The sequence below is a fragment of the Gossypium hirsutum genome, chromosome A03 (genome assembly GCF_007990345.1).
Source record: "Gossypium hirsutum isolate 1008001.06 chromosome A03, Gossypium_hirsutum_v2.1, whole genome shotgun sequence".
In the NCBI taxonomy this organism is placed as follows: domain Eukaryota; kingdom Viridiplantae; phylum Streptophyta; class Magnoliopsida; order Malvales; family Malvaceae; genus Gossypium; species Gossypium hirsutum.
Window position 1 is genome coordinate 34,840,929 of NC_053426.1, and position 7,549 is coordinate 34,848,477.

The 7,549-nt window shown below is 38.2% G+C and overlaps 1 non-coding gene across 1 annotated transcript; it reads right to left on the minus strand.

The window, feature by feature from the left end:
• Positions 1-786: 786 nt before the first annotated feature.
• Positions 787-893, minus strand: LOC121225592 (small nucleolar RNA R71). The gene has a single exon (XR_005923455.1). It is a non-coding gene; the product is annotated as a small nucleolar RNA R71 (small nucleolar RNA).
• Positions 894-7,549: the final 6,656 nt, after the last annotated feature.

Consider the following 7,549-nt stretch of genomic DNA (forward strand, 5'->3'; position numbering starts at 1 on the left):
CTTAGCACAAATACAATCCCTGTAGAGACAATGACTCGATACTTACTTATTACTTGATAACGATTGTGTACACTTGCACAAATTTACGCGTTACAAGTTGTTAGCGCTGTTGTCGGGGATTCTCAACTGTTGCCATAGTCATTTCTTTTGTGAAATTTTTTATTTTCAATTTGATTTATTTCTAACATTTCTAACTTATTCTTTTTAATTTTGTGATTTTCTTTTCAAGTGTTTATGAACATATATCGAATTATCGATTTACTCCCTGTAGACCTTGAAATTGAGAGAACTTTCAGACAAACAAGAAGTGAACGAAAAGATCAAAGACAAGTCGAGATGGACCTTGGAAATCAGAACCAAGACCAAGGTAATGGAGTCGATCATGTACGAAATCCTATCCTCAATGCCGATGATAGGGATTGATGTATCAGACAATATGCTGTACCACTTTTCAGTGAGTTAAATCCAGGAATTAGAAGGCCAGATATTGAGGCAACCCAATTTGAATTGAAACCAGTGATGTTTCAAATGCTCCAAATGGTGGGCCAATTTATTGGTATGCACACAGAAGATCCACATTTCCACCTTCGATTGTTTATGGGGGTGAGTGATTCATTCAAGATAGCTGGTGTGACTAAAGACGTATTGAGGTTGAAGTTGTTTCCGTACTCGTTGTGAGATCGAGCACGAGCATGGCTCAATTCATTGCCACCAAGTTCCATATCTACATGGCAAGAATTAGCAGAGAGATTTTTGGTTAAGTATTTTCGACCTAGCAAAAATGCTAAGTTGAGGAATGAGATCACAACTTTCCAACAATTGGATGACGAGTCTTTGTATAAGGCTTGGGAGCGATTCAAAGAGTTACTTCGCAAGTGTCCTCATCATGGGATTCCTCATTGTATCTAGTTGGAGACATTCTATAATGGTCTTAATGCACATACAAGATTGATGGTAGATGCTTCTGCGAATGGTACAATTTTATCTAAGTCTTATAATGAGGCTTATGAGATTATCGAGAGGATTGCGAGTAATAATTATCAATGGCCAACAAATCGAATAGCTTCAGGAATACGTGTAGCCGGAGTTCATGAAGTTGATGCCCTTACTTCTTTATCAGCTCAGGTATCGTCTATTTCCTCTATGTTGAAACATTTTCCTGCTAATAATGCTAATAATTTTGTAGCTCAGCCACCAAGTCCATACAAAGTAGTTTCCTGTGTGTACTGTGAGGAAGGTCATTCTTTTGAGAATTGTCCATCAAATCTCGAGTCAGTGTACTATGTGGGGAACCAATATCAAAATAGGAGTGGACAAGGACCCTAATATAATTTCTACAATCCTTCATGGCGTAATCATCTTAACTTTTCTTGGAGCAACTAAAGAAATGGACCGAACCACAACTTATCACAACATAGACCCAACCAATCTCAAGGGTTTAATCACCAAGCTCCAAAACCACCTCAAGCTGAGGCATCAAATAGTTTTGAGAACTTTTTGAAAGCGTATATGGTGAAGAATGACGCTTTGATCCAAAGCCAAGCAACAACACTGAAAATTTTGGAAAACAAAATGGGTCAGTTAGCTACTGAGCTTCGTAATAGACCGCAAGGAACCTTGCTGAGCGATACTGAGAATCCAAGAAATTTGGGTAAAGAACATATCAAGGCAGTGGCACTGCAAAGTGGAAAAATTTTGGAACCCCAATTATTGATGTTGAAGATAAGCCCGTTGAGAAGAATCAACCAGCTGTTGAAATTCCTACACCAAAGGAATTAGAATCTATAAAGACTGACAAGGTAAATCCTAACTTTGTGAGTTTTGATACTTTAACATCTTCGTTGGATGCAGATTTACGTACTCAGAAGAGTTGTCCGATTCAACTGAAAGTTTCATCACCTCCATATCAGTAAAGATTGCAGCAACAAAAGCAGAAACATGAGGTGCAATTCAAGAAGTTTTTGGATGTTCTAAAGCAGTTACATATCAATATTCCGTTGGTGGATACTTTAGAACAAATGCTAAATTATGTGAAGTTTATAAAGGATATACTGTCCAAGAAGAAACAGCTGAGTGAGTTTGAGACTATTGCCTTGACAAAGGAGTGCAATGTGTTCATGCAAAACAAACTTCCACCAAAATTAAAAGACCCAGGAAGCTTTACTATACCTTGTAACATTAGCGAATCTTACTGTGGTAAAGCTTTGTGTGATTTAGGAGCAAGTATCAACTTGATGCCTAAGTCTATTTTCAAGATGTTAGGGATAGGTGAAGTAAGACCTACAACTGTGATGCTTCAACTAGCGGATCGATCTTTAGCATATCCTGAGGGAAAGACCGAGGATATTTTGGTAAGAGTCGATAAATTTATTTTTCTTGCTAATTTCATTGTCTTAAATTTTGAAGCAGATAAGGAAGTGCCGATCATCCTTGGGAGACCTTTCTTAGCCACAGAAAGAATGTTAATTGATGTGCAGAGAGGTGAACTCACCGTGCGAGTTCAAGACGATCAGGTAACCTTTAACATTCTTAAAGCGATGAAATTTCCCGATCTGGCTGAAGAGTGTTCAGTTATGGAAGAGATAGAAACCTTGGTTTCTATGGCAAACAATTTTGAAGAAGATCTATTAGAGAAAGCCTTAGATCTTGACCTTTTAGAGGATGAAAAATGTGAAGAAAACATGGCTTTGATGGAAGCCAGTCTGAGAGATTTTATTCAATCCACATGGCTTGAACTGTTGGAGTTGGAAGTCAGAGAATTTGTGCAACCCAAGTTGTCACTTGAAGAAGCACCTAAACTCGAACTAAAGGTACTTCCTTTGTAACATCCTGATTTTCGGGGTTTTTCGCGGTTCTCGATATTTTTGGTAAAGTTTTTAAAATTTGGTATTTGGTTGTGGAATTCATAATTTGAGTAGGTAAATGGGCTTATGGAAGGCCCATGTGTTGGCCAAAACCCGGTGGAATTTTTGAATTTTGGACTTAAGAAGTTAGGGGCCTTGGATAGGTGGTCTTATTAAAATTTGTGGGTAAAATGTAACACAAAGGAGCCTCTAGTAAAGTGGCTAAGTGACGCCACTAGGGAGCTTTAAAGGTGGCATGTAAGTGTTGGGGGAAGACCTGGGTTCGATTCCCTGTGATGGCAAAGGTAATGTTATTTTTATGCTTGGGCATGCTAGAGTTTAAAGCTGGATGGAGCTCTGTGGGAGAAAGTTTGAAACAGTCAGATGCATGGATTAAGGAGGGATAAGGTGAGAGATTTTAGGGATTTGAGAGAAGGATAGAGCTTAGCCGAATTGAGGGGATTGGAGAGGGGATTTCGGCAGAGGGGTTTTAGTTAGGGATTTTCGGCATTAGGGTCTAGGTTGTGCCATTTTCTTCCTTTGGTTTGGTCCTTTCTCTCCTTTTTCTTTTTCAGCCGAATCTACCACCTCTCCTCTCATCTTTTCTTCCTTTTCCTTCTTCCAAACCAGCCTACTACTTCCCTCCATTCATCTACTATTTCTTTCCCTTACCTCCACTTCTGCCGAAATACCGCAAAAGCCGAAATCTGTGAAGCTAGGGGGGGCCGATTTCTTGTTGACCAGCAAACCTCTTTTTCTTTTCACTTTTTGGTGGCCAATCCCTTTATCTTTTAAGCATAAGCAGATTCAAAAAGAGAGACTGTGGTAAGTGCTCGAACTCTAAACGATTCCTATAGTAACTGTTGACAAAAGCCGAAACCCCTATGGTTTAGGAGATGGCCGAATGTGGGTATAGGCCTTATTGGGTTTCTTCTTTAATCTTTTTATGGTTTGTATAGTGGAGGAGCAGCAAGGTGTAGTGTCGACTTGGATTAGCTTGGATCATCGGAGTGACTAGATCTAGTCATCAATTTCGGCAAATGTATGGATTCTAAGGCCATTATAGATGGTGGCCGAATGTGTAAGTGTGGATAATAGATGGTTCTTGTTTTGGTTTAATTATTATAAACTGATCTATAAGCGGTTGGTTATAGGAGAAATCGTGTAGGAGATCTCGTCGAGGAATATCGCAAATCAGGTGTGTAACGAACCTTCTTTCGTAGTTTAAATCGATAAATGCCGAAAAGCCAAAATGCCGAAATTCTGGCATTTCGAGGACTTGTGAGCAAGCGAACACTCATTAATTAGTTAGATTCTCTAAGTTGACAATTGGGAACATTGGAAAAGGTAAGAGCACGACTTTTGGTATCACGATAAGTTGGGCCTCGAGGGGCTGAAATCGGGCCCAATGGGCTTACGGGCCCATTTGGGTAAATTTTGGTAGGAAATGAAATCTAGTTAAATTGCACGTTAAGACTGGTAATGCCATTATGGAATATAGGTTGAACGGGCCTAGATGACTAAATCGGCTATGTAGGGCCCATTAGGGGTTTTTGGCCCAATAACTCGGTTTCGCTGAAAATGGTCCAGAATCGCTGTTTAAACAGATGAATTTCTAGTAATTGATAATGAACATGGAAAATCCCTAATATTTGGTAAAATTATGAAATTTCCATTATATTATGAAAATGACTGTTTTGCGCCTAGATAAAAATGACCATTATACTCTTAGGGTTTAATTATGAATTTGGTACATGGGTTTTAATATACATGATTGATATGATATGCACATGATATGTATGATATGCACATGATGTATTCATAATGCATTGGGTTGGGTTTATATGGATGGAGGAAGTGCAAAAAGGGCTATGCCCCAGTTTACCGAAAAGGGCTTTTGCCCTAGTTTATTAAAAGGGCTTTTGCCCCAGTTTACCGAAAAGGGCTTTGCCCCAGTTATTAAAAGAGGCTAGGCCTCCAGATATATGATAAAGTAACTATGCTGCCAGTGGTGTGTTGGTTGGGTGGGTTGAATCATTCCCCACATGGTGTGTTGGTTGGTACGGGTGGAGAGTAGCGGATGGTGGGTCGAGTAGTCTCCCCAATTGGGCTTGCATTCATTCTCTCATTGACATTACATGTGATAACAAAATGGGCCTATGGGCCATACCGTTTATAGTAAAGGTTTTGACCCAGTAATATGAAATATGAAAAGGCTTCGGCCTAGTGTTATGAAATATGAAATATGAAATATGAAATATGAAATATGAAAAGGCTTCGGCCCAGTATACGCTGAGTTTGAATTTGGGCTTAGGCCCAACAGGCTAATATTATTTTAGGCTCTGAAAGGGGCTTGTTGCACACTGAGTTTCCAAACTCACCCCCTTTCCTTAACCTTGCAGGTGAGCCTTGATTTGGGGACTTGGAGCCGGAGGGGATTCAGAGTGGCCACGGTGATCGCCTTTGGGCTTTAGAATAAGTGTTTGGTTTTCATTAAGTTTGCTTTATTTATTATTCATCTTTGGGTTGTAATAAGGCCATTTTGACTTAATTTTCTTTCTTTTTTGGGATTATTTTATTTTTAATAACTTTAAATCGGTTGATAATAAATAGGCTAGACTTAGGATGCGTTTTCGAAACGACACTTGTTTTCCAAACAACACAACGTTACGATTATCCGATTTTTCAAAGATATCCACTTAAATAAATTTCAAATCGTTATAACAAATTGTGGCAATAGTTGTGGGCATGTCTAGGATTGGATCCAACAGAAGAGCTTGGTACTTAAGCAGCCTTCATGGCTCACCTCCTCTGTCACGGATTCCTACCTGGTGCCCACCTTCTGTTCACTTTGTTAGCTTAACAAAAGTTAGTTTTTAAACACTAAAATGAATCATGGGTTTTTAGACTTCTATGTGGCACGCCAGATTCGGCCATAACATCTGGGCCGGGTTTGGGGTGTTACATCCTTCCCATTTGAAATACATTTATTTAGGTGACTGTTCTACTTTGCCTGTGATTATTTCAGCAGAATTGACGAAAGATCAAGAGGAGCAATTAATTGCTGTTCTAAAGAAATTTAAGAAAGCAATTGGTTGGACTATAGCTGATATTCGAGGTATAAACCTTTCTTTTTGCATGCATAAAATTATTTTAGAAGAAGATGAAAGAGCTCGAATTGATGGGCAAATGAAGCTCAATCCTATTATGAAAGAAGTTGTGAGAAAGGAAGTGATAAAAGGGTTAGATGCAGGAATCATCTATCCTATTTCAGATAGTTCGTGGGTAAGTCTGGTACAGTGTTTGTCGAAGAAAGGTGGAATCACGATTGTTGAAAAAGACCATAACGAGTTAATTCCAACGAGAACTGTTACCGGTTGGAGAATCTGTATTGGTTACAGAAAGTTGAAAAATGCCCCTCGGAAGGACCATTTTTCATTGCCTTTTATGGATCAGATGTTAGATCGTCTGATAGGTAATGAATTCTATTATTTTTTAGATGGCTATTTAGGATATAACCAAATAGTTGTAGCCCTAGAATACAAACATAAAACAACCTTTACTTGTCCATACGGTACGTTTGCTTTTAAACGAATGCCTTTTGGTTTATGCAATGCACCTGCAACCTTTCAACGATGCATGATGGCAATATTCACTGATATGGTTGAAAATTTTGTTGAGGTTTTCATTGATGGTTTTTCTATTTTTGGTAACACTTATGATATTTGTTTGAGTAATTTGGCTAAAGTACTGAAGAGATGCGAAGAGATGAGTCTTGTCCTTAATTGGGAAAAATGTCATTTTATGGTTAAGAAGGTGGATGTAATTGAAAGATTACTGGCCCCAATGAATGTGAAAAGAGTTAGAAGTTCCTTAGGCCATGCCGGGTTTTACTGAAGGTTTATCAATGATTTCTCGAAAATTTCTAAACTGTTGTGTTTATTATTAGAGAAAGATACAGTGTTTGATTTCAACCAAGCATGTTTGGAAGCTTTTGAAGATCTAAAGAAACGGTTAATCTCAGCCTCAATAATCGTTACACCTGATTGGAACTCAACTTTTGAGTTGATATGCGATGCAAGTGATTATGCTATTGGAGTTGTGATGGGTCAAAGAAGAAACAAAGTGTTTCACCCTATTTACTATGCAAGTAAAACTTTGACGGGAGGCCAAATCAGTTATACGGTAACTGAAAAGGATCTCTTTGTAATAGTTTTTGCTTTTGACAAATTTTTCTCATATCTTATAAGTACCAAAGTTACAGTATTTACTAACCATGCGGCCATTAAATACTTGCTCACAAAGAAAGATGCAAAATCGAGGCTAATTCGTTGGATACTATTACTTCAAGAATTTGACCTTGAGATCCAAGATAGAAAAGTGTCAAAAATAAAATAGTTGATTATCTGTCGAGGTTGGAACAAGATGAGGTAACTCAATCATGTGTGCCTATCAACGAGAATTTCCTAGATGAACACTTATTTTAGGTAAATCGAATTCATGAAACACCTTGGTTTGCTGATTTTGTCAATTATCTTGATTGTGGAATAATTCCTTAAGAAATGACATACCAAAAAAGGAAAAAATTCCTTCATAAATGTCGGTATTATTTTTGGGAGAATCCGTTTTTGTTTAAACAGTGTACAGATAATATAATCTGAAAGTGTGTAGCTGAAAGTAAGATTGTTGAGATCTTGTATCATTGC